At 36.1% G+C, this 26,308-nt stretch overlaps 1 protein-coding gene across 4 annotated transcripts in view; it reads left to right on the top strand.

The window, feature by feature from the left end:
• Positions 1–1,204: 1,204 nt before the first annotated feature.
• LOC5575962 (sodium channel protein 60E) overlaps positions 1,205–26,308 on the top strand; it is a 798,459-nt gene continuing 773,355 nt past the window's right edge. For 3 of the 4 annotated variants that reach the window (XM_021841570.1, XM_021841569.1, XM_021841566.1), the window contains exons 1-2: positions 1,205–2,302; positions 10,965–11,720. The gene's annotated coding sequence lies outside the window, so the exon portion shown is untranslated. The remainder of the gene's footprint in view (positions 2,303–10,964; positions 11,721–26,308) is intronic. The other variant, XM_021841568.1, reaches the window with a different exon arrangement.

The following is a 26,308-nucleotide window of genomic DNA, read 5'->3' as shown; positions in this document are numbered from 1 at the left end:
GGATTTTTGGGAATTTTAGCGATACACAGATTCTTATGAGATAACAGTGATAAGTATGTTTCAAAATTGCGATGATCGAAGAAAATCCTGAATTTGCTCTGGCAAAGCGCACCGAGTTGCCCCCATTTGGTGCCCTCTGAGTGATAATCTAGTGTGCTACCACTAAGCCATCTTCACTTCTTCAATAAAGGGCGATAAACTTGGAGCAAGTCATATGTACTCTGTCTGACGGGGTTTGATGGCGAAAACACTATTTTCTGAACAACTAAAGCGCACCAAGTCCACCTCAGTTATTCACACAGTATTAGATCAAATAAATTCTTTATTTCATTACGGCTCTTGTGTGGATTAATTAACATGTTATATAACAAGCAAATGTAAGTATTTATTGCAAGTTAATGTCTTTACTTCAAGTCAAAATGTGATTTTTAGATGAACAGTACTTAGATTTGACTAAATTGACGTTGTTTTGAGCCTCATTGCCTGAGCTCTCAGCACCATTCAGGTGTTCATCGAAGTGCTGCTTCCACTTTTTGATCATCACCGCGCCAAATCCGCACCAAATGCAAAATTAAAAATATAAACCGGCAGAAATAAACCAGATTGATGCAAATTAAGATTTGGAATCTGTATGAAATATTTCTATCAAAGATAGTTTACGGTACATAATCTCGAAAAAAAAAACAGGATAAAAGGGGCGTTCTATAATATGATTTCATAAATGATGAAATCGAAGAACTTCCAAAGTTTTTCTGAAGCTGTATCTTTTCAATTCACCGTAAACGAAAGCAACAGCGTCTTGTTTACGTTCCCAGACGCGCCAAAAGCTTTCCGTTTCCATCGAGTTTGCCCTCTCTCAGGAGAGAGTGAGTGATTTGAAATTAAACTTTAACCAACCCACTTCGGGAACTCAAGGCTCTGTTTGTTCTGCAGACAAATCCTCTCGCCCTTCTTACATTCCTCGACCACCTGCCTGATACACATGTTGATAGCGTTTATCCTACCAAGCAGAACTAGCGGAACTTTAAACACGTCATCGAAAGGGGGCACGTGCTCTCATCCCCCAAATACCTGTTCACTCACTCTCTTTCCGGGGGACATCCGAGGTTCGGTCTTCGGAGGTCCTCGGGTCACTCGGGATAAGGACCCACGTTACGTCAACCCGGTTGGCGAAATTTTCCTCCAATCGGTTCAGTCGCCGGAGAGTATTCTTAAGGACTGGACACGTATTTCCGTATCGCTCTGCAGCAGTGCAGCAATAATGTTGTAGCTAGCTAGAGCTCTCTGTCTGTACAGCAGTAGAAGCAGTGTGTGGAGTTAATAGATTATTCTGCTGACTGTGTGTATGTACAAGGTGGAAAAACGGGTGCCTGCATACAGAAGCTCAAAGGCTGCAGCAGCACCAGGAAGAAGAAGAAGAAAATGGAAAAGTGCTGAACAAAAACGGATGTGCATGTGTGTCTGAAGGGAGGAAAATTGCTATCTGGAGTGCAATAATCAGGGATTCCGAGGATATCCTCGAAGTGCCGAGAGGACCGGGATTAGTTTGGTGTGTGCGTTGGGAAAACTGCTTGTCTCGTTTGGCTTGATTTTTATTTCTCGACAATTCAACTTGGGAAAAGGGGCGGAAGTGAGGCTAACCACGCGAGGGGGGTGAAGTGAAGGCGCGAGTTCGAAGGTGAATTCGTGAAAATTGTGCGTGTGAGCGAAAGGAAAACCGCCATCCTTTTTATGATTTTCCCCCTCCAAGCCTAGGCACATGCTTGGCAGTCGGCAAAAATCGTTATTTTCCCAGCGCAGAAAAAAGGATCTTGATTGTACGAAGAATTCCTGAGCAGGGAAAAAAAGTGATTTGCTGTGGTAAAGTAAGTTTGCACATGGAAAAGAATATTTCACGATTCGAAACCGAACTAATTAAACGAAAATTACCCCGATTGGGATACTGTGAAAATGCAGCAACATGTTTAACCCATTTTAATGAGTGAAAAAAGGAAGCAGAAGCAGACCCAGTGGCAACAGCAGCAGCAACAAAGTCAAGAGGATAATTTTCCGAACCGATCCGCAGAACTACGTGCTGGGAAGGAAGAACAGAAGCCAAAAGCTTGGCCTAAAAGAAAGGAAAATCCCTCCTCAACCAGTGCCGTGATAGTTTTGTTGAGCGAGTGATGATGGCAGTGGTGCTGTAAGAAGAGAGAGCGAAAAAAGCGTCATGAATATCTCGGCCGTGATTAAGCGACCAGGAATGGATTAGTTTTTCACAACTTGTGTGCTCTTTTTACCTGCTGGCTGTTGCAAGAAAAAAGTAATGTTGACTGTGCCTAGTGGTCACATATTGACCCTAAATTCAAATCGTGATGGCTCCGCTCCACGAAATTTGAATGGATTTTCGATTTTTCTGCTATTTTGGAAAGAAAATTTAATACAGGTTAATTACAAAATATACCAAAAAATCAAAAGTTAAAAAAAGTAAAGTTATAAGCATTGACTGCGTATATCTAAGAAACAGTTTTATATAAAATTATACTTCCTACGGTGAAATTTTGTAGCAGGGAAAGGGCTTCTCTATTATATAGGGTATTATTGCCTGTTATTAGTTTTGTTGAAGAGCGAAAGAGAGGGAATTCCGCCGTGGATAAAATAAAGGACATGCACTGTGTTGAACCTTAAATCGTTTTTCAGTGTCCAAAACCTAAATATTGTCGTATTTTGCAATGCGAAGTGTTGAAACTATCCTTTACCTGGAGTATAGTGAAGTAGCAAAAGTAAAAGTGAAGCTCTTTTTTTGTCCTATTATTGCGATATTTCTTCCTTTTATTGCGATATACCAAACAAATAAACACATATATCTTATTGCTTTAAATATACATTAAATGCCATGCATTGCAATTATGCTTCCTCCATGTTAGGTACATTTCACGGTACTATCAGTTTGTCTGGCACTGGAGAAAATTAGTTGATTATTTTATGTGACGATTCGAAAACAAATCAACAGAACCGAATGATATTTTTGGTGGTTTCGTCTTGTCGTCCATCGTAGTTGAACATTGTTAGTGTGAATAGTCTAATGTTTTCCATCTGCGACCACTAGTCGCTAAATAAGAACTTGTTGCCTCAGTTCCGGCGTCTTGAAAATAAATTTTCCTCTAACTTTCACTACTCCGATACAATTTTAAAAGATTGCTTCACTCGGATCATCTTGTTTATTAGTTTTTTTGACAATTCAATCAGTTTCGTGACTTGTCGTTAAAATATATTGTTTTTTTTAAATAAATTTGTGAATTATGAAAAGTGGTTTATGGACAAAAGGTCGAAAGGATAAAAGGTCGAAATACAAAAGGTCCAAAACGATTGGCTTGACGGGAAATTTATCCTTCTTTTAAAAATAGATTTTCGACCTTTTGTCCCTCTTTTTTTTGTTCTTGGATATTTTGTCCTTTCGACCTTTTGTCATAGATTCGCTTCTTGTCAAAAATCTATTTTTTTTTTCTTCAGAATTCAACATCAATCATGTATCATTAACTGATATACCTGTTACATATAATTGTTTTCTATTCTATTTCTATTCTAAGCGCTTTCACAGCAAATATTGAAAAGCATCCTGGAAATACAGAAATTTCTTACAGTAGTTTCTTGTCAGCATTAATATTTGCAGCATATCAATGATTTGATACAAATATTAAAATGGCCAGGCCCACTGTGCAGACTTTGGGTTTGAAGGTACTTCAAAAATAAACGGCGATCAGATTATTCGCGAATGAATAACACGATAGACGTAAAATTTTGAAAAATTGTGAAGGAAGAAACGAGGACTACCGTACCAACCGTTTCATTTAGGGAGGTAGTCAAATCCGTTGGAAGTCGCTTTGCTAAGAAAGTTAATGCGCACTTCATTTTTGTTTGTGGTTGTTTCCTGGGATGGGACACAGGTATTTCTCCCGTATGTCCTGGCTCAAGAGCCTAGGCTTAAGCGCCCTTACTCGCTCTCTGAAATGATAAGCAAAGTAACTCTGATCTCCCTCCTATTTTACAGCAACCTTTAATGTTTCCGTTTCCATAATGTTGGCCAAATACTACTTATGTTCAACAGCATTTTTCTTCAGCCTAGGCATCATGATTGTTCGATGAAAACAGATTTTCATCGTAGTAGGTCTTTGATTTTTGAAAACAAAGCTGCACTTTCCCATTATTCGTGGATTGTCACTTTTCTTAGCACTGATCACAGATTTTGAACTCTAATTTTTCGGTATTTCGAGATTAAATTTATAACATATAGAAAAAGAGTTCTTCAAAAGCCTTCTTTCGCACATGTTACCACAATTTCAATTAAACTGCACAATACAATTCACGGTGATTTCCAAACACATGCGATGAACAAGTGCTATGCCCACACTTTTCTCAACATTTTGGATAGGATGTCCTTTTCGCACTACTCATCTTAACTTGTGTTTTAAGTACTACTTCACAACAAATAAACTCAATGCTCAATTATTTCATCTATATACACTTTTCCAAAAACTGCACCACTGTTTCACCAGCCGAATCGAAAAAATAGCGGTAACGATAAAAAACGTGACAGATCCATTTTAAACACATCCGCTCGCACGCGCTGTCTACTGCGATCGCCTGTTACATATAATTGTTTTGGTTCTTTATTTATAAACTCACGTTCATGAAATTCGTTCCGTAGATAGAGGGACGGGTTAAAATAGAGGTTCTTCTTGATGCGTCATTTAAAACTGTTCTTCTAATGATCAAAAATGTTTAATTTTGAAAGCAACAATTTGGTTCAGCTTGAGAATGTTATGAGCTTCCATTATCATCAATAATATCCATAAAAAAATAGTTTTTGATTAATAATGAGGATTTAATACTTATACCGCAATAATTGGGAAAGCACTGCATGTTTCCATAGTTCGAAATTCTAAAACTGGGAAGAGCTAGTGGGCATCAAATATTTCGAACTCATATTACATGCTGCAGAGCAGCTAGAAAACCAATGCACAAATGGTTTGCATCGACAATTTAGCGTGAAAGAAGTTTTATTTAGACGTATGATATCTTCAAATAAGTTGGTCGTAATTTAGTTTTTCTTAGCAAAAATTTGCATAGGATGGGCCTTATTTAAGACATAATTTTGAATCAAACTTTTATCGTTTGAGGAAATGTGAATGTGATCTTCAGATAACAGCAAATTACACATTTTTGCTGAGTATTGTAAGTTTATAATTTAAGTCAATTTTAGTTATAAGCAAACAACCGTGAACAACCTTTAGAGTTATTTCACATATTTCATTAAAGAAACTTTTTTTTGTACGAAACGTTTCACCATGGATACCACATTGAATCAGTTGTTATTTTTGACTAGGTAATAGTAAGGTGTGGCCCACTTAGAATTGGAACAAACATCTTTGGTTCTCACAACTACTCTAGTGATTCAGTTTAAAATCTGAACCGTCCACGTGAGATCTGTAACAATAATAACATCACATGATTTTTTTCCCAGCTTAATTCGAACGCACTTCTGAGAAATTCAACATGGAAGAAGAGACAAAGGAAATAATTGTGCACAGAAATTTGAAATAAAAAACGGTCTTGATCAGGAATAAAAATTGCAAAATTGTTAGGTTTTTCAATAAATACTGTATGGCTCGTACTGAATAAGTACGAAGTAACTATTTTGACAGATCGCAAGCCACAAAGGAAGCGTCGAGCAGTTACTGTGCACCGTCAGCTGAGGATTAAATTCAGGACCTTTGATTCAAATCCAAACATTTTAGACCGCGATTTGGCCAAAACCGAACTTTTTGCCGTGCAGTACCGTGCAATGGATTCGACTTCAGATATTGATGCCTCCTATCGTACCATGCCTGCAGACAACCAAATAGGGAACAATATTAGACAAACGATGGGATGAATATTTTTATTATTATTTTTCTTTTGAAGCTTACAAGCAATGCAACATTTGAGTTAAAGCAGAATTCATTTTTGTTGAACTATATGTAAATTATTACAATTTTTGAATGTTCCAATTCTAAATGGGCCACACCTTATTGATTAAAGATTGGGGATTTTCAATACATTCATGACAAAGATTCCGTATTTTTTTTCCTCCTGCCAGAATTGTCTCGAAAGATCCTCTATAAAATGAATTCAAGCATTCCTTCAAAAAAAAAAAAAAAAAATCATTGATATCACAAAGAACATCTCTAAGGATTGTTCCATAATTTCTCAAGAATTATTGAGCTAGAATTTCTGGGGATATTCTTAGAAAAACTTTATACAAAAACTGCTGAAAGTAAGTTTGAGTAATCTTAAGAATAATTCTTGCAGAAACTATTGTACCGTAATCTGGGGTCAAGATTTGAGTGTTGAAAATGCTGTGTAAGCTCAAGTGTGAACTACACACTCAATCTGTTCGGTAAAAATAACTGGGTTTTGGAACTACCGAAAAAGTCAGTAAACTAAAAAAAAAATGTCAGAAATCAAAAAACAGAGATTTTTTACTGAAATTTTGCAGAGAGCTTTCTTTTTATATCATATATCGATAAAAAATAAAACATGGTGAAATTTGCTTTTCAATTACGCGTGGCAACAGTTTTCATTTTACTGACTTTTTCGGTAGTTCCAAACCCCAGTAAAATTTTACCGACCCCAGTAATTTAATCTAAGTGTGTACTGAACTCATTTCTGAAATTGTATGGCATAAAAAGTATAGTATTTTGCTCATAAAACTGTTCATTCTCTAATAACGTGCTAACTTCAAGAGAAATTGCCTTCATATAAGCGTATTATGCAGATTTTCAAGGTTCAATCAATAAAATTAGAAAATATTCAACTTGTAAGAATTTCGACGTCAGGTTCAGATTCTGGAGATCATAATTTAGTAGATAGGGAAATTTTTATTCTAAAATCTACTCTTTTATTTGTTGATCAATTTTGCCCCAATGTGTCATTTTATATTTTTGATATTAAAACGTATTTTATGAAATGTTAAATATTATTTCGTAAAATATAGATAACATAAATTGATAGAAATCAATGAAGTACTAATTTTGTCGAATTTTTTTTTACAATATTTGAATTCCAGATGATAGAATAACAACACGTTTTTAAATAGTGATCAATATGCCCCCGGATTACGGATTTTTGCAAAAAGTGAAGTGTTAAAGTTCAATTAGTAGTTTTAAACATACTCTAATAATCCCTCCCCTAAATTTAATAAAGATGTTTGCAATTATTTCTGCTTCTTGTGAAATCTAAGAAAAAATATGAAGAAGTTTGTTTTGAATTTTTCGTATTAATCCCATAGATCTTTAAAGGTTCTCTTGAAATAATTTATACTCATTCTGGCACTAAATCGAATAGCGTCTTCCGTGTTTTATTTACTAGCGCTGCTTTTCCTGTACGTTAATCCTAATATCGGAAGTAGTGCGCTGTATAGGGCATCTAATGTACCATATAGCGCACTACTTCCGACTCTAGGTTTGACGTTCAGGAAACATAACGACTATATGTAGTAAGTATTGGACAAGAATACCAGCAGTAGTTCATAGAAGTGGTTTGAGTAATTTCAAGTTATACTTTTGGGAGTTTAATGAAAAGAACTATTGAAAAAGTTATGTGAAAATTATTGATTAAAAAGTTACAGATAGATTGAATTTTGGAAAAAAAAAATGCACCAACACCACAAAGTGGTATGACAAAAAAACTACGTGTCGAATAATCTTAGTCCCTTCAGCGCATTTGTTCATTGAGTGATAAGGACCAAATGCGCTGAAGATAGCAAAACGATATTAAGTGTAGTTAATTTGCTACATCACTTTTTGTTTTGGAGCATTTTTTGGTCAAAATTCAACCTATCTGTAACTTTTGAAGGGGCCTTCCTTAGCCGAGTGGTTAGAGTCCGCGGCTACAAAGCAAAGCCATGCTAAAGGTGTCTAGGTTTGAATCCCGGTCGGTCCAGGATCTTTTCGTAATGGAAATTTCCTTGACTTCTCTGGGTATAGAGTTTCATCGTACCTGCCACACGATATACGAATGCGAAAATGGCAACTTTGACAAAGAAAGCTCTTAGTTAATAACTGTGGAAGTGCTCATGAGAACAGGCTCTGTCCCAGTGGGGACGTAATGCTAAGGCGAAGGTGAAGAAGTAACTTTTGAATCAATAGTTTTTACGCAGCTTTTTCCAAAAAATCATTTAAGTAAAATAAGTATTTAGGTTCTTTCAGACAATTCCAAAGAAATTACCCAAGTTTTTGTTTTTTTGAAATACTCGATTATCGGATCGATTCGGTCGGACTCGATTATCCGGAGACTCGAATATCCGGGATTCGATTATCCGGAATTTTAAAGTCGATTATCCGGAGAATATTTTTTGATATTCTTGATTTTCAGTTTTTTTTTTCATAAATGGTCGGCGTTAAGTCAGAGGGAACCAAGTACAAAACTTGGGAAAATTGGATTATTCTCTCATTAGATGCGAAATTACCTTGCCTCCGTTTCACTTTGACCAGTTTTGATGAATGCTGTAAATTGCGAGAGATATGTAATAAATTTACTTTGGATGATCAACAAAAATCCATAAAAGTGTGCAGTCAGAGAGGACCAAGTGCTTTTTACCATAATAGTGAAAATGATCAGCGCACTGAGAAATGCGTGGAAATGAAAAACATTTCAAGATATTTGTCAGATTTTTCGTTATCGAATGATTCTTCTACTTATCCATCAATAGAAATTTATAAATAATACTTGATTCGATGCATTTGATTTTGATGTTTGATCATCTACCATATTTGGATGGGTGGTCAGAAATTGCGAAATTGAAATTGTGTTGAAAAGCACTAAACTGATCGATTATTGCATTTTTGAGTCAATTGCTGAGCCCGATAGAAGTTTATGGCAGTTCTATGGTGCATGTATGAAATGTGCTAGAACTCGCTTATTGGACCAGTACATTTTGGTCGGTATTCAAGATTTTCACTTGGTCCACTCTGACTGAATACATATTTGAATATTTCTGGTCTTCAATGTAATGACCCTGCAATACCTTAATTTTCAAGCTATCGTAATGCCACTGATTTCGGTATTGACGATATGGATTATTGAAGAATTTACAACACTGGTGTCGTAGGGTCTTGATAAGCTGCTTATCTTAGAGATATGCACCCAGTTTGACCATTGAAGCATTAAATGATTATTATTTTCCTAGAAATTGTTCAGTTAGAGTGAACCAACTCACTGAACGGTGATGTTTAGTTCAGTCAGAGTGGACCAAGTACACATAGTCCATCAAAAAATCGTTCTATCAGTGGTTAGTATTATGAGCATTAATTGAAAAAAAAACTATTAGAATAGCTATAGAGAGTTTCTTAAGAGATTGTTACATGTTGAAGAATTGTATGCTTTAATGCCTTTGAGAAAATCTCTGACAAATCCTAGAAGGAATGCCTAAAAACTTAAAAATACGGAAGTACACATTAATTGTTAATTATCTGAGGAATTCCCAAAGACTTCATGGAGGAATGCCAGAAGACTTCTTATAAAGAATTTCAAGGCGTATAATTAACCCTCTAATACCCAAACCTGTCTCCTCGGAATTTTGTGTGTATTGTGTGTATTTTCGTAGCTCAACATGATTTTATTTTTGGTTTAAATCTTGGATTATAACACGCCATAAGGAACGATTCTTATGACCTTTTAAAATTTTTCTATTTCTGAAAAAAATGTTCGAAAAGTTGTATTTTTTATAACCTACAAATGCCTGGGGTTCATTAAAAGTGTAATACAAAAAATCCTTTTATATTTTTCTACAATCCACTTATCACAGAAGCCTGGTAGTGTTTAAATAACTTCAAGTCTGTTTTTCCGTTATTAACACGGAAAATAAAAAATGTTCCAGAAAAAAATAATATTTTCTAAAGTATTGTAAAAACTTAAATATTAACTATTGCCAAAAATCAGTAACCAGAAAAGGCTTCAAGAAAAAATGAAAAAAGGATAGGGATGCTCAAAAATAAAAATTACAAAAATCAAAATTCATAAATTCGCTATTAAAAATGATCCATTGCCCAAAACGTGTTTAGATCGATTTTTTTATAACAAAACATGATATTTAGACCGGAAATAAAAATTTGGGTATTAAAGGGCTAAGTAAACTTACATAATTTCTGGAAGAACCCCTGGACTAATTGGTATGAGAATACGATTTTTTTTGGGTAACATTGAAAATTTCTGGAGTATTCCTGAGTGATTCTCATAGGAAGCGCTAGAGGAAATTTGCTAGAGTAGTTGCTTTTGTAAATAAGAAGGCCAGTAAGAATGTCTGCAAACTTTTCTGGAAGGATCACTGACACAATTTTTGGAGGCTTATCAAAATGTTTGGCAATATATTGTATGGAGCATTTTCGAAGAAATGTCCTGTACAGACTTGCTGAAGTCACCTAAAAGATAAACTTGGATAGATATTGTTAGGAATTCTTGGATGACTGATTGAAGTTTTTTTTCTTGGCAAAATTCCTGAAGTAAATCCTAGAGAACTTCGTGTGTAAGTATTGAAAAAAAATCAAGAATAATATAAAGAAATTCGTTGATGAATATCTGGAGAAAATCTATTAAAGATTTTTGAGAAAATTCAGCGTTTAGCGATTTTGGGTATTATGCAGTGAAACTCGTCAACGAAAATTCAAGATTTTGTCAGGGTGCAATAATAAAGGGAATTCATAGAAGAAAATTCACGAGGAATACCGCTCTAAAGGTTTATTTTGAAACTTCAAAACTCCACGCCGCACTATTTCCCTGTTTGATTTTTTCATATTTTTTATATTTTTGTTTCCGGGCTAGTTGAAAACTCGAAACTTCGTTCTGATTTCGTTAAGTTATCGCGTTTTGAATTCGGGGCCAACATGACCCCAAGTCACAGACAACGTACTTTTTCAAGAAAATTAATCTTAAAAATATTCTTACAGATAACTGAAAAAAAAATACGGACAAACAAACTGACGTAGGAAAAAATACAAATCGGTTCACTTAAAAAGTGACAACCCTTCAAAATCCTCTGGTGTCACATTGACCCCAGAGCACAGACGCAGGGTCAAAGGAGAAAGTGGGCAAAGAACCAACCTGTCCCCTGGTAACTCGTTTCCACTTTTGACCGCCGCGAGGCACACAGCCACGAACAAATATGGATCCATTGTCGTCCCTGGCCCTCGAAAAAGACAACGAAGAAGCTGATGGGGTCCTTCTGGGTGGTGGGGGAAAACTTGTTCGTTCTACTTTGTGTGACCACCAAGGCGGTGGCGCGGCATAACGTTGCTAAACAAGTACAGCGAGCTCCACAGAGTGTGTTTGTGACAAACAAGGCGAGATGTCGTCAGTGCGCCGAGGGGAAAATAATTGAAAACTGTGAAAATTGTAAAATTCGATAAATTAGCGCAGAAGACAATCGCGGCAGTTGAAGCACCGTGTGGCGTGTTAACTAGAAGAGAGTGCTGTTGGCAGCTTGTTCCATTTTTCCGGGAGAAGCGGAAAATAGAAGGGGAAATAGATTGGATTATACCCTTGTTGAGTTGATGCACGCGTGGGTGGGAAAACATTCCAGTGCGTGGGAGAAAATAAACTGTTGAATTTAATCGGAAGCATTGGACAAAGTGAAGTATTTCTCTGCGAAATTTATTGTTGACTATTGATTGCAGTAAACACGTGTTTGTGGATCTAATTAAGAGGTAAGTATTATACTGTATGTCAAATTTCGTTTTCAGTGTGTATTTTATTCCATTTTTTGGTGATTCTTTAAGAAAATAAGTAAACGAAAAATCAAATTTAGTACTATGCCATTCAATTCCATCGAGAATGTGTATCATTTGACAGATAAATGTATTTCGACAACAACTGTAAGACTGTACACGACACTGAAGACGACCTTGAAGTTGAGGTCGAAATACGTGTATTTGTCAAAGAATACAAATTCTAGTTCAAAATAAATGGTAGATACAGTACAGTGGGGCCTTCCTTAGCCTAGTGGTTAGAATCCACGGCTACAAAGCAAAGCCATGTTGAAGATGTCTGCGTTCGACTCCCGGTCGACCTGCCACACGAAATACGACTGCGAAAATGGCAAATTTGGCAAACAGCTCTCAGTTAATAACTGTGGGATTGCTCATGAGAACACTAAACTGAGAAGCAGGCTGTCCAAGTGGGGACGTTATGCCAAAAAATATTCAGATTCCTTGCAGCATCAGTCCTAAAATAAATCCATTATTGCATTTAATCGATTCGACATTGCCTATCGATTTCAATATATCCATTACACTTTCCGCTAGGAATCCCTCAATGCCGAAAATGACCGTTTAAATCCATTATTGCCGTGTCCTCTTTCACTAATGTGTTCCACGTCAGACTATGGAAATTTCAAACGTATAGAAACCTACGATTGTAATGAAAGGAAAACCCTTCTTCATAGTATCAATGAAGAATAAAATTACATACCGTAAAACGGTGTAACATAAATCACTGGATTAAATCCATTGATCGTTGAATGAATATTGAAATCAATATATGATATACGAGCATTGCGAATCACATTATTTTTTTTAGTGCATCAGTTGGTCGACATTTATACTTTTTATGAAAGTCGTAATTGTAACCCTGTTTTACGGTGCCCATTTTCCCTCGAGTCTCAAGGTTACAGTGGTCCTTTTTTACGGTCGGTATGATCTAAAAGCTGGCATTGCGATGGCATGGTGTGTGGTTCATTAACCCAATCCGTCGACCACAATTTCAGCCACAGCCAGCAGGGACTGAACGAAGGGCCAAGACGGATGGCGACGGAATCTCACCAGGCGCTTAAGCTCCCGTTGAGGGTGCCGTTAAGGCTCGTATACCTTCTACTCTACCCAAAGGGATTCGAAATCAAACCTTTATGCGGTAAGACATTAACTATAAAAAAAACTTGTGCTATCTCTGTACCAGACAAGAAGAACACTTTTTTCCAAGGAATGGTAAACCGTTGAAACATCCCCCGAAACTTTATTATCATGTTGAGTGGATGCAATGTAGGTACCGTGAAACGGGGTAACTTTGAAAGTTTATTCTGGAAGAAAATCTTATTATTTCTGCATTCTGTTTTAATGATTTTTGTTCTACAGGGTGTTCAATAAGTTCTAATGCACTTTAAAAACGTTTAAAAAAATTGAAGCACAAGATATTATTTCTATTTCATATCAATTACTATTGAACCAATGTTTATTGAGAACCCTTAGGGCGTATAAGCTGTGCTTTGACGTTTCTCAAAAGAATCGCACGCCGCACGCTCCTGGTCCATCGGCATCTCGTCCCAGATCTTGGAAATGAGCTTCTTAAATTTGCCCATAGTGCTCACTTGATGTTCGCTCTGCTGAGCGAGCTTGTACCACCATAGCTACATTGAAGTCCAGGGGATTGATGTTCGGGGAGCTGGGAGGCCACAAAATCTTGTCGATAAAATCAGTCAAATTCTCTCGATACCACGCTTGGGCGATATTCGCCGTGTGGGCCGGTGCGCCGTCCTGTTGAAAGTCGTAATGATCCTTCCCGTAGAGGTCTCGAACTGCCGAACTTTACTACGACGTCGCGGTACTATTTCATCGTGCGCAGTAAACTAACAACAAATGACAGCAAGTTGACATCATGCGCGTCGACTAGCTTAGCGGAATCTGGGGCAAGTGTGCCACCTTAAGCAAATTGTTCTCTAACTTTCATAACCACTGTGCCATTTAAAAAGCAAATAATTTCAAGAAGTATTAGTTTTGGAGCTTCTCAAATATCATCCAAAATAACCTATTTTTCGACACTATGGGGCAAGTGTGACACCCGAGTATTGTTTGAACCATTGAATCTGTTGCATGCTCCTTTGAGGGCGAGCGACGGAATCCAGATCAATGGTGTCCGGTTCGCGTTTTTTCGGAAGAAAAAAAAAACGAAAACAAAGTGTGCGGGTGAAAAAAAAAAAAAGAATCGACGCGTCAGTAGTGTTTGATCCGTTGAATCTGTTGCATGCTCCTTTGTGGGTGAGCGACGGAATTCGTATCGTGTCCGGTTCGCATAGTAACCGCGCTATCGGTATCGATCATTCGTGTATATGTTCACGTATTCATTTCTAATTATTTCTTTATCGTTTACCAAAACGAATCCTTTCCCATATCCAAACCCCCAGTGTTTTTTGTGGAAGTGCAGAGGACTCCTCGGCTTCCATAAAGCAAGTAACACGTCAACATTTCCCTCCCATTCCCAAATTGACCTGCACTCGGACGCAGCCGGTGCCGGTATTGTTTGTTATAATAATGAGAGCACCAGTACTTACACATTGAAGATGCTACTGATCCTGAGTAGCATCTGTTGATTCCCTGTGTAAGTACAGCAGTTCTAACAATAACGGAGTAGCAACTGCGGGCGGTCAATCATGCTCATGCTCATGCTTATGCTCACTATGGGGAAAGTGTTACACCCATATGGGGCAAGACGGTCACCGAATGAACATCGCATGTAATTCTACTTGTAATGAAATTTTCTTTATTTACTATTACAAAGTTATATTACAAAGCAGACGATAATCGATAATTTAAAAAATAATTTAAAATTTACCGTAATAAGGAGATGCTTTATAACAAGGTTCAAAACATGCGTAGCTCCCTATTACCTAATTTGAATAACTAAAATGGTTATTTTTGTCTCCATTCAATACAATATGTGTATTACCCTTATATAACGGCGAATTTATATAATATTAAACTAGATCAGCACTAAACAACGGTAAAATATTGATGTATATATGTAAAACGGTACATACTAAGCCGAAAAACAGGTTATCATTGAATATTTTGAGAAAAAATCGCTTTGGGAGGCAAAACTGTCAGTTATTACCCTACTATACTTCAGAAACTACTACTGGTGCCTCATTTTGGTTTATTGTTATGATTTTGTTGATGATGTTTACATTTTCATAAATTTAAAAAAAGACACAACACGTTAATGCTTCCAGTGGGCTATTCGCCCTTTGAAGGAAGCACCACACTAGACAACGGACTAGCATGCAACGCCCAATGGCACAGTCGGAAAACATTCCTCTCGAAAAGTTTTCGGCCTGAGGCGGGAATCGAACCCACACTCCTTAGCACGATGCGGTTAAATGCCTCGGTTACACTAACCGCGCGGCTACGAAGCCCATAAATTTCACTCCAACAATTTTGATTACCAAATAGGTGGCACACTTGCCCCAATAAGTATACATTTCAACCAAACTGGATTTCGTATGTAAAACTAAATACTTTTTTCGTTCAAATACCACAATAACTTACACATTTGAATAGTTTCACGATGTACAGTACGTTAGAAAAATCAGTTAATGATTTACCTTTCACCATGCTATTTAGAAACAACGAAAACTTATAAACAAATATTCAAATTTGGTTGTCTTTGCACAAGACGATGTAAATACGGGAGAAATAGATCAATTTTCATCATATTTTGATCATTGTATTGTGAACTATAAGGGAATATATTGTTAAGCTCAAAGAGAAAATATATATTGTAGTTCTTATGAAAAGCAGGGGTGGCACCAGGTCCGTCACACTCGGGCTCAGATTGGGTACCACTTCTAGTACTGCAATTGGTCCCTCGGTAGTGCAAAAGGTACCCAAGTTTGACAGATCGCAGTACACTTTGAACGGCATTCTAGATTACCTTATGAGCCATAAAATTTTGAACAACTGCAAGGGACATGGGGGTATTTAATTTGTCTTTGGTGGCACACTTGTCCCTATGGCACACTTGTCCGTATGGCACACTTGTCCCTATGGTACACTTGCCCCAAACTCCGCTATATACGAGGCTAAAGGTGATACCAAAACCAATACACAGTTTGCACATGGTACACACACACCTACACAATAACGAAAAGTTGTATTCGAACTTGTTGAACACTTTGTAGGGGAAGACGGGGTAAGAGCGCCCGCCGGGCTAAGACGGACCACCTTCAGTTTGGCATGAAAATGGCAATTTTCTTAAAAGTTCATCAAGCACTTTCCATGAACACAAGATTTTTGACATTCCGGAGCATTTAGTGTGATTTTACATCAAATTTTTCAAAACAAATGTCAAAAACAAAGTTTCTGCTTGTCGATAGTGAATTTGATCTAAATTTAACAGATGCTCACTTAAGGATTTCGGAAGGGATTTTTTTGGAAAAACATAACAAATTACCCGTCCATGCTTTAACAGAAATGTGAAATATGCTTCGGTGAAGTGAAATATGAATTGTAGATATTAAGCTTTGAAATAAGGCCATAGTTGTGAAAATTGCGCAAGCGGGGTAAAACCGACCACTGTTGACGGGGTAAGACCGCCACCCCTGATTTATACCAAATAACTGTGTAAACCATTTTAAAAGTTGTAACTACGTTGTACATTACTGTTCAAGTGAAATGAAATCAATTTTGTAAAAAATACAAGCCAAATCCGCAAAATTTTACCAAAATATGGGTGTTTCAAGGTACTAATAAGTATATATTTAAGTTTTTTGAAATAATTAACCCTAAAAATGATTCAATATCCACGTTTATCAATGTAGAATTCATAAAACATTATACTTTTTAGAATCACAGGGAACTGATATATTTTTTTTGCAAAATTGTGTACGAAAATCGTGGTGGTCGTTCTTACCCCGTGGGTGGGCGGTTTTACAAACTACTATTTGACATCACTGTAGAAAATGGAAAATGTTAATAGAGAAGCTGGGTTAGATTGTATGCATTAAAGTACAGAAATAATGGAAAAGACAAATAAACATGACAAACAACAATATAAGTCTACAGGAACTTGTATAACATTTTTTCATGTTCTGGCATTGAATTCAACATAAACCAGTTGTTTGTGAAATAAATAAGTACCGTCAAACGGAATAACTTGAAACACTTTTCAAGTCCAAAGCTTTGATAGATTTAAGGACTCAGATGAACCAAATACAATTTGGTATCGTAATTGCCACCTAAAGAATACCTTGCGGTATTTATTGTATTCTAGTTTAGTTTAATGGGATCAGGAGAGGCTGAAAATATGCATATTTCATGCTCTATAGGCATGATTATAGACAGAAACAAAGTATCATACTTGAAAACTCATTATCATTGATTGAGTTATGAGTATTTAACCTATCCGAATAATAAATCAATTGATTTTGTATTGTATGTTCATGTGGAAATTCTAGCAAATTGCGAAACTGGATGACTGGTGGAAAGCCGTTTTATATATTGATAGCATGTCTTGGAATCGCATCTACTTAAATTTGAAATGAATTTTTCAAATTAATCATAGTTTTCACGAAGAAAAAATAATAAATTCCAATAATAATGCAATTCATTTAACTTCTTCTAATATTTTGAACCAAACGTGTAACTAATTGGTTGAGGTGCAAAAATTTTAATGTAATTTTACAAAATAAGGTTCAGTTTAGCTTTTTCATTTGTTTTGATGACAAGCGACAGAAAACATATTGCAGTTGAGATTGAAATTGCTGTTGCGAGTTACCCCACAAGGGTAGTCAAAAACGTCAATTATTCGCAGTGTTTAAACGTGAAATTGAAAAAAAAACTTTTATTCAGTCCTTTTGTACATTTTTCAATTCTGGAACAGATAGCAAATACCTAGAATAACATTTGTTAAACCATTTATGTGGTACAAGGAATGATTTTCAGTCTTGTTTTTATACGATCAAACGCGTGATATGATTTTCATATTCAGCAAACCAACCAAATAGAAATAATACCCAAATTCTCATAAAACCCTTCCTGGATATTACGCTAATTTGCTATAAATTTTGAATCACCCTCTTCTGACATTTATTGCCTACACTATAATTTGTTTTTAGTTCAATCGAAGCAAGCTTTGTGATTCAGTTCATAGTTAACAACTTATTCAATGTTAATTTTTTTATATTTTGTGTTTCAGGCGAGAAAATATTTTTATTCATTTTTAACGTTTTGACTTTCTTTTAGGTTTTATAAGCAAGGAGTTAAACAAAGCAAATTTTATCCAACGAACTGACTTCATTGAGAATCTTTTTTCAATTATACGTTCCTCTTACAAATGTGTTACTGAAAGGTAGGCTAATAAGCAACGCTCAACAAAACAATACGGAGATTGTGGAAAGAATTAGGCCAACATTTATTGAAGCATTCGTTGTCCATATTAATATCGCACAATAAATTGAATCATCTTTAATTATATGATTTGCAATGGACGGTATAGGGTTTCGTTCTACTTCGTCGTAAGAGCTAATATTCGTCGTATCAAACTTAAAATGTTCCACTACAGCGGACATTCAAACTAGATTCATTTTCCAAGTGTAATTTTGTGAATGCTTTTATGGCTCGTACACTTGTACACCAAAAATTAAAAAAAAAACTACTTTATTTAGATAAATAACTTCAGTTCAATAGGGTCCTAAAGCCCTGTCCTAATTTTAGTGCCAAACGCCTAAGTTTTGGTCAAAAACACATGTTTACTCATTTTTTTTGATGTTTTTTGTTTGTTTGAGTCCAAAACAAATTGTTTTTTTTTAGATTTTGTCACACCCCTTGGCTTAAACTCAAATTTTTGGGTGTATTTTGTTTTGCGTGTTCCTTTCGAAATGTCAGATAGGAACAACCCCAGTGCTAAAACTAAGACCCATGTGGTGTTTTTGTCGACTGAGTGAAAGAAAAACATGATCTTAAGTGTCAAGGTTCATTTATGGACCCAATTTTTAAATTGAATGTAGGGAATAAGATTTATTGTAAGGAAAGTTGTTTTATTAAATTATCGAAATTCGAATGAATATTTACATCAGTGTAAACATTGCAATAGAGAATGAGCAAAATAAACGCACGGAAATCCAACTCCATCATCTATAACGGATCGATGTAAACCCAAGCGAACTTTTGCAAAGGATGATCGGACGCTTCCCGACGAGAGACGAGAAGAACGGGTAGAATGAAAGAATGAGTGAGGGAGAAAAAGGATACCTGAGCTCTATGAATGGGAACGGAAAATCAGTTTGAAGAAAGATGTGTTTGAAGACGGTTGTGCTTCAAAAGTGCGTGATCGAAAAAAAAGAAAATAAAAATAATGGATTAATTAAGTTATTGTGTTTGTTGCTAAAGATTTGAAAATCCGACAATGGCACAGTCGGTAGTGTTAATGAAGGTTGTGTTGGGAAAATAGAAAGGTTTATTCATATCCGAATGGTAAATTCGTGATCTATTTAGTTTAAAATCGATTCACAGCTAGCATCTTCTGGATGGCGGCATGCAACAAGGTAAATTTGTTCGTATTAATTCTTTGGCTTGGTGAATGACTATCAGTTGGATATTTTGGATATGAATTGAATTTATGCGAAACGTTAGCTGTATTGATGCGTATGTATTTATTTTACTGGTGAAAATATACGCTTTTGATTAACAGTTTGCTACAAATGGTTGGATTCAAGTTACATTGTGTGTGGTTAGTTACAGAATTGTAATTGATGGCGTACAGCGAGGCGGTGCGATGCAAAAAAAGAGGTAAATTTGATTACATAATGGTAAATAAAATTTGGTAACGCCGTTGAAAAAAAAAGATATCTTTTCTCAGTTTAAGAAATATGTGCAAAGATATCTGAGCAAATGAGTTTTATTGATTTTTTTTCCAATCATTTATAATCACAATAAAGAGATTGAGGCGTAATTAAATTATGTTATACATAGAATTATGTGATCTTTCGATTAAGTAATGAAAAACTGTCTGAAATTAAGGTACCTAGTGTTTGTGAAAATATAATTGTTTATTCAGATCTGAATGGTAATTTCGTAATCTATTTAGTCATCGATTTACAGCTAGCGTCTCACGGATGGCGGCATGCAAAAAGCTAAATTTGTTCGTATTATTTCTTGGCTTGGAGGTTAACTACCATTGGGAGATGTTGTGAAAATGAATTAAATTTATGCGAAACGTTGTGTATGTATTTATTTTCCTGGTAAAATTATAGTTTTTAATGAACAGTTTGGTACAGATTATTGGATTCAAGTTACATTTTGTGTAGTTAGTCACAAAAATTGTAATGGATCATTGAAAATAGTTTTTGCAAGTGCTCACCGCATCAAAACAAAGGCGCCACTGTATATGGGATTTAACATTGTGACAGCATTGCAGTTTGTCAAACACACATGGCTACGATGGCGCTATCTAATTCTAATTCAAATTATAATTAACAAAAGCAAAATCGATCATTGTTCACAATTAAAACACAAATCCGATGCATCTGATACGACTAAAATGAACTCTCAATACCTGAACATTAAGGAAATAACCTTTATGAAATATTTATAGCACACATGTTTATTTGTCTTAGAAACAATAAACAAAAGCACAAATCGGCCACGATTGATGAGAAAAAAAACGTACGAAAATTTTGAAAAGAAAAATATGTCAAACATTTTGTTAAAAGGAAATGGATTCGAATGAATGTAATGTAAGGCAAATCCAACTCTAACTCGGAGTTGATCAGTGTGTCCAAGCTGAGCACTGGACCCGGTTGGGTCAAGAAATCCAACTTTGAAGCCTTATTTCAAGAAAGTTGGTCGTCGCTTCATTGGACGTAGATCCGGTTGGATCAAGAGGAAGGCAAATCCAACTCTAGAACAGAGTTGGTCAGTGTGTCCAAGCTGAGCACTGGACCCGGTTGGGTCAAGAAATCCAACTTTGAAGCCTTATTTCAAGAAAGTTGGTCGTCACTTCATTGGACGTAGATCCGGTTGGATCAAGAGGAAGGCAAATCCAACTCTAGAACAGAGTTGGTCAGTGTGTCCAAGCTGAGCACTGGACCCGGTTGGGTCAAGAAATCCAACTTTGAAGCCTTATTTCAAGAAAGTTGGTCGTCGCTTCATTGGACGTAGATCCGGTTGGATCAAGAGGAAGGCAAATCCAACTCTAGAACAGAGTTGGTCAGTGTGTCCAAGCTGAGCACTGGACCCGGTTGGGTCAAGAAATCCAACTTTGAAGCCTTATTTCAAGAAAGTTGGTCGTCGCTTCATTGGACGTAGATCCGGTTGGATCAAGAGGAAGGCAAATCCAACTCTAGAACAGAGTTGGTCAGTGTGTCCAAGCTGAGCACTGGACCCGGTTGGGTCAAGAAATCCAACTTTGAAGCCTTATTTCAAGAAAGTTGGTCGTCGCTTCATTGGACGTAGATCCGGTTGGATCGAGAGGAAGGCAAATCCAACTCTAGAACAGAGTTGGTCAGTGTGTCCAAGCTGAGCACTGGACCCGGTTGGGTCAAGAAATCCAACTTTGAAGCCTTATTCCAAGAAAGTTGGTCGTCACTTCATTGTGCAGATTCGGTAAAAAGTCATGGTTGGAAAGTTGAAATTTGTCAATGAAATTGACTTGTAAGTTGTAAGAATATTTTCTGATTTGATTGTTCGATAGATTCTCCTGGAGCCTGATAAGCTCTATCCGAGAGAATGTACGGACTCAGTAATAGTCATGGTTGAAGAGTAGAAATTTGTCAATGAAATTGAATTGGCAGTTGTAGCAGTATTTTCTGATTTTGTTGTTCGATGGATTCTTCTGGAGCCTGATAAGCTCCATCCAAGAGAGAATGTGCAGATTCAGTAAAAGTCATGGTTGGAAAGTTGAAGTTTGTAAATGAAATTTACTTGGCAGTTGTAGTAGTATTTTCTGATTTTATTGTTCGATGGATTCTTCTGGAGCCTGATAAGCTCCATCCGAGAGAGAATGTGCAGATTCAGTAAAAGTCATTGTTGGAAAGTTGAAGTTTATAAATGAAATTGACTTGGCAGTTGTAGTAGTATTTTCTGATTCTATTGTTCGCTGGATTCTTCTGGAGCCTGATAAGCTCCATCCGAGAGAGAATGTGCAGATTCAGTAAAAGTAATTGTTGGAAAGTTGAAGTTTATAAATGAAATTGACTTGGCAGTTGTAGTAGTATTTTCTGATTCTATTGTTCGATGGATTCTTCTGGAGCCTGATAAGCTCCATCCGAGAGAGAATGTGCAGATTCAGTAAAAGTCATTGTTGGAAAGTTGAAGTTTATAATTGAAATTGACTTGGCAGTTGTAGGAATATTTTCAGATTTTATTGTTCGATGGATTCTTCTGGAGCCTGATAAGCTCTATCCGAGAGAATGTACGGACTCAGTAATAGTCATGGTTGAAGAGTAGAAATTTGTCAGTGAAATTGAATTGGCAGTTGTAGGAATATTTTCTGATTATATTGTTCGGTGGATTCTTCTGGAGCCTGTTAAGCTCCATCCGAGAGAGAATGTGCAGATTTAGTAAAAGTCATGGTTGGAAAGTTGAAGTTTATAAATGAAATTGACTTGGCAGTTGTAGTAGTATTTTCTGATTTGATTGTTCGATAGATTCTCCTGGAGCCTGATAAGCTCTATCCGAGAGAATGTACGGACTCAGTAATAGTCATGGTTGAAGAGTAGAAATTTGTCAGTGAAATTGAATTGGCAGTTGTAGGAATATTTTCTGATTTTATTGTTCGGTGGATTCTTCTGGAGCCTGATAAGCTCCATCCGAGAGAGAATGTGCAGATTCAGTAAAAGTCATTGTTGGAAAGTTGAAGTTTGTAAATGAAATTGACTTGGCAGTTGTAGTAGTATTTTCTGATTTTATTGTTCGATGGATTCTTCTGGAGCCTGATAAGCTCTTTCCGAGAGAATGTACGGACTCAGTAATAGTCATGGTTGAAGAGTACAAATTTGTCAATGAAATTGAATTGGCAGTTGTAGGAATATTTTCTGATTTTATTGTTCGGTGGATTCTTCTGGAGCCTGATAAGCTCCATCCGGGAGAGAATGTGCAGATTCAGTAAAAGTCATTGTTGGAAAGTTGAAGTTTGTAAATGAAATTGACTTGGCAGTTGTAGTAGTATTTTCAGATTTTATTGTTCGATAGATTCTTCTGCAGCCTGATAAGCTCCATCCGAGAGAGAGATGTACGGACTCAGTAATAGTCATGGTTGAAAAGTAGAAATTTGTCAATGAAATTGAATTGGCAGTTGTAGGAATATTTTCTGAATTAATTGTTCGGTGGATTCTTCTGGAGCCTGATAAGCTCCATCCAAGAGAGAATGTGCAAATTCAGTTAAAGTCATGGTTGGAAAGTTGAAATTTTTAATGAAATTGACTTGGCAGTTGTAGTCGTATTTTCTGATTCTATCGTTCGATGGATTCTTCTGGAGCCTGATAAGCTCCATCCGAGAGAGAATGTGCAGATTCAGTAAAAGTCATGGTTGGAAAGTTGAAGTTTATAAATGAAATTGACTTGGCAGTTGTAGTAGTATTTTCTGATTTGATTGTTCGATAGATTCTCCTGGAGCCTGATAAGCTCTATCCGAGAGAATGTGCAGACTCAGTAATAGTCATGATTGAAGAGTACAAATTTGTCAATTATATTTGCTTGGCAGTTGTAGGAATATTTTCTGATTTTATTGTTCGGTCGATTCTTCTGGAGCCTGATAAGCTTCATCCAAGAGAGAATGTGCAGATTCAGTAAAAGTCATGGTAGGAAAGTTGAAGTTTGTAAATGAAATTGACTTGGCAGTTGTAGTAGTATTTTCTGATTTTATTGTTCGATAGATTCCCCTGGAGCCTGATATGCTCTATCCGAGAGAATGTGCAGACTCAGTAATAGTCATGGTTGAAGAGTAGAAATTTGTCAATGAAATTGAATTGGCAGTTGTAGGAATATTTTCTGAATTTATTGTTCGGTGGATACTTCTGGAGCCTGATAAGCTCCATCCAAGAGAGAATGTGCAGATTCAGTTAAAGTCATGGTTGGAAAGTTGAAATTTTTACTGAAATTCACTTGGCAGTTGTAGTAGTATTTTCTGATTCTATTGTTCGATGGATTCTTCTGGAGCCTGATAAGCTCCATCCGAGAGAGAATGTGCAGATTCAGTAAAAGTCATGGTTGAAAAGTTGAAGTTTGTAAATTAAATTGACTTGGCAGTTGTAGTAGTATTTTCTGATTTGATTGTTCGATAGATTCTCCTGGAGCCTGATAAGCTCTTTCCGAGAGAATGTACGGACTCAGTAATAGTCATGGTTGAAGAGTAGAAATTTGTCAATGAAATTGAATTGGCAGTTGTAGGAATATTTTCTGATTTTATTGTTCGGTGGATTCTTCTGGATCCTGATAAGCTCCATCCAAGAGAGAATGTGCAGATTCAGTAAAAGTCATGGTTGGAAAGTTGAAATTTTAAATGAAATTGACTTGGCAATTGTAGTAGTATTTTCTGATTCTATTGTTCGATGGATTCTTCTGGAGCCTGATAAGCTCCATCCGAGAGAGAATGTGCAGATTCAGTAAAAGTCATTGTTGGAAAGTTGAAGTTTGTAAATGAAATTGACTTGGCAGTTGTAGTAGTATTTTCAGATTTTATTGTTCGATAGATTCTTCTGGAGCCTGATACGCTCCATCCAAGAGAGAGATGTACGGACTCAGTAATAGTCATGGTTGAAGATTAGAAATTTGTCAATGAAATTGAATTGGCAGTTGTAGGAATATTTTCTGAATTAATTGTTCGGTGGATTCTTCTGGAGCCTGATAAGCTCCATCCAAGAGAGAATGTGCAGATTCAGTTAAAGTCATGGTTGGAAAGTTGAAATTTTTAATGAAATTGACTTGGCAGTTGTAGTCGTATTTTCTGATTCTATTGTTCGATGGATTCTTCTGGAGCCTGATAAGCTCCATCCGAGAGAGAATGTGCAGATTCAGTAAAAGTCATGGTTGGAAAGTTGAAGTTTATAAATGAAATTGACTTGGCAGTTGTAGTAGTATTTTCTGATTTTATTGTTCGATAGATTCCCCTGGAGCCTGATATGCTCTATCCGAGAGAATGTGCAGTCTCAGTAATAGTCATGGTTGAAGAGTAGAAATTTGTCAATGAAATTGAATTGGCAGTTGTAGGAATATTTTCAGAATTTATTGTTCGGTGGATTCTTCTGGAGCCTGATAAGCTCCATCCGAGAGAGAATGTGCAGATTTAGTAAAAGTCATGGTTGGAAAGTTGAAGTTTGTAAATGAAATTGACTTGGCAGTTGTAGTAGTATTTTCTGATTTGATTGTTCGATAGATTCTTCTGGAGCCTGATAAGCTCTATCCGAGAGAATGTGCAGACTCAGTAATAGTCATGATTGAAGAGTACAAATTTGTCAATGAAATTGACTTGGCAGTTGAAGGAATGTTTTCTGATTATATTGTTCGGTCGATTCTTCTGGAGCCTGATAAGCTCCATCCAAGAGAGAATGCTCAGATTCAGTTAAAGTCATGGTAGGAAAGTTGAAGTTTGTAAATGAAATTGACTTGGCAGTTGTAGTAGTATTTTCTGATTTTATAATTCGATGGATTATTCTGGAGCCTGGTAAGCTTCATTTGACAGAGTTTGATCAGAATTAATAATGGATATGATATAATAAAAATAGTTTTTGATAAAATGTTTTTTAAAAGTTGTTGCGATAATTTTTGAATTTTGCTGATTGATCGATTATCTTGGAGCCTGATAAGTTAGTCCGCGTATGATCAGATTTGGTTACGGTAGCATTTTGATAATTGAAACTTGTAAATGACATTGTCTTCACAGTTGTAGGAATGTTTATGATTTTTTGCTAGATCGATTTTTATGGAGCGGATGTGTATGATCAAATATAGTAATTGTCATGTTTTGTAAGTTCGTATTAACAGTTGTTGGAATAATCTGGAATCTTCTGAATCCTGATAAGCTCTATCCGAGTGGGTATATTCAGTTTCAGTAATAGTCATGTTATAGAGTTAAGATTTGAGTGATCAGTTGTAAGAGTATTTTGTGTTTTAGATAATTGGTGGATATTGACAATTTTTTGTTTTGTTGTCATATTATTATTCATGTTGGTGTTTATTTCCTTGAAAACAATAATATTTACACACTCTTTCTATTTACAGGATAAGCGTCACCTTAGTTTCATAATAACTTATTTTTTATTGCTATTGTTGTTTATCATTGGTTAATAGATATGCTTTAATATTGTTTTGGTATTGCAAAGAACAGTCTATTCAAATGTACATAAATTAAAAAAGTTTGTTTATTTTTGTTTATTTTATTAAGTATTTGCTATAAAAAAAGATTTGTATCAATAAACACTTGATTTTGCGTTAAATTGTGTAAGTTATAATTGAAGAGTAGAGGAGGAGGAAGATGTAGGGAATAAGATTTATTGTAAGGAAAGTTGTTTTATTAAATTATCGAAATTCGA

The sequence above is a fragment of the Aedes aegypti genome, chromosome 2, assembly GCF_002204515.2.
Source record: "Aedes aegypti strain LVP_AGWG chromosome 2, AaegL5.0 Primary Assembly, whole genome shotgun sequence".
Classification (NCBI taxonomy): Eukaryota; Metazoa; Arthropoda; class Insecta; order Diptera; family Culicidae; genus Aedes; species Aedes aegypti.
This window is presented reverse-complemented; position numbering and strand designations above follow the sequence as displayed.